Consider the following 2,159-nt stretch of genomic DNA (forward strand, 5'->3'; position numbering starts at 1 on the left):
ATATATTATCTCATTTAATCATAGAAATAACTCTGTGCTATTATCTCCATTCTACCAATGAGGAAACTGAATACAAATAGTTTAGGGTACTTGCCAAAGGGCGCATCGTAGTACCGGAAACTGCAATCTGACGCAGGTAGTTTCATTCTAAAACCCAGCTAAATCATTATAACCAAGGTAAAGATTTTTAAAGCATGGTAAGTCCTGTGAGTGGCACAGAACATGGTTACTTGAGTTCTGAACATTAAACACTATGGTTTTGAAAGCCAGGGAAAAGGCCCTACTAGGTGAGCTTTGCATTTAGAGAACACTTATATTGAAAAACAGAGCTAAATCTATCATTTTCCAGTAGATCTACCATTGTTTGCTTGGCCATTCATTATCCGAAAGAACAATTCATAGAGTTGACCGTTGAAGAAGACCCCTCCTTGACAGTATAAGTACCTAAGATGATGTTTTCCTCCTTTGATAAAATGAGAAAGGCCCCTGCAGTAGTAGATTTCATGGCTGTCAAGACAAGACACAAGCCAATCTTTAAGGCTATGTATAGAGCTTATGTTCTAACTTCAACCCTGAAACTAAATTTTAATTTTTCATCAAACTAAAGGAAGAAAGGAATTAAGATTACTTGAATGCATACAATGTGAGAAACACACCATTAAGTTTTTTTTGTTTGTTTGTTTTTTTAAAGAAAGGAGTGGAATTTAATCTTTATTTACAGGACACTGCAAGAGAGGAGATTCTGCATAGAAATAAGAAACCCACTGAGAGGAGGAGTTTCATACAGGTTGTACAGTTTGGAACTGGTCAAGTAGAGTTTCGTTGTAAAAAGTGCTACAATAACAAAACACATTTAAAAAGAGTTCTCAGTAGAGAAACAGTAAGACAAACTTCTACCAAACAGAGTACACAACAAACAACTTTCTGCCTCAGCTGTACAACCTAAAAGTTAAAAGTCCCGGGAGTGCCATCCTTCCTGAAACAAATCTAATAACCAATACTTCAGAGGTAGTTTCTGGCACAACATTCTGATCTTCCTCTTCCTCTACAGAGAAATACTTCTCAATCAAGTTTAATGAAGCTTTGTACACAGATTCATTTTCATGGTTTTGTAGAGCTTTGATTTTGTCCAAACCCCCACATTCTTCAATCATTATACTAAGTTTCTCAGTTTCACTTAGTTTCTCAGCAGCCTGAAAGGTGTTTGAAATGGCATCCAGAATAACCAGACTAATTTTGGTATCTTTTGCAGTTAAGAGGTTCATCAATGGTTCTATTATGCCACAGTGAACGAGGTATACAATCTGTTCAACTGTCCCACCACTTGTATAGTTGGTCACAGCCCAGACAGCTTCCTTTTGTTTCTTAAAGTCTGCCTTAGAGAGAACACCAACGAGGAATGGGACTAATCCATGATTCACAACTTGCTGTATCTGGTCCTGGCGACCAGCTGTGATGTTTGACATTGTCCATGTAGCTGCCTTCTGAATATTAGTTTTGGGGTTCATTAGGAGGCTGGGAAAAACAGCAAGTGCTCCTGCATCTATTACAACCTGAGTCTGTTCATCTGCCCCAGTGACAATATTTCCTATGGCTCTTAGCGCAGGAGTCACAATGGGCAATTCAGTAGCTCCTAGAAGCTGCACAAGCTGGGGCACAACTCCTGTTTTCACAACCATTTCAATCCGTTCATTTGGACCATCAGTAAGGTAGGAGATGGCCCAGCAGGTATCTGCCAATACTTCTGGATCATCATGATGCAGGAGACGAACTAGGTAGGAAGAATCTGCTCAACAGCATATAATGGGGGTGCAGGATTCTTGTTTCGACAAAGGTTTGAAAGTGTCCAAGTAAGGTTACGTAAGTAACCACATGCTAAAGATGACATATCAGGAACTGCAAGGAGAGCCAATAGTGGGTCAACTGCACCATACTTGATAACCAAGTCTTGAAAAACTGAACCATCACCTGCAATGTTTCCTAGAGCCCATACAGCTTGTTCACTGATGTGGGCATGGGAAGATGCCAACAGAGAAATGAATGCTGGGATAGCACCTCCATCTACCACAGCCTTGGTCTGTTCTGACGTCCCAGAAGCAATGTTAGTGAGAGCCCAAGCAAATTCAAAGTGAATGGGACTACAATCAGTTCTGCCCAAG

The 2,159-nt window shown here is 40.1% G+C and overlaps 1 pseudogene; it reads right to left on the bottom strand.

The window, feature by feature from the left end:
• Nucleotides 1-942: 942 nt before the first annotated feature.
• The window catches only part of LOC102740730 (importin subunit alpha-1 pseudogene), a 1,574-nt pseudogene continuing 357 nt past the window's right edge, over nucleotides 943-2,159 (bottom strand).

This window comes from Leptonychotes weddellii, chromosome 4, assembly GCF_054177405.1.
Source record: "Leptonychotes weddellii isolate Sample4059 chromosome 4, ASM5417740v2, whole genome shotgun sequence".
In the NCBI taxonomy this organism is placed as follows: domain Eukaryota; kingdom Metazoa; phylum Chordata; class Mammalia; order Carnivora; family Phocidae; genus Leptonychotes; species Leptonychotes weddellii.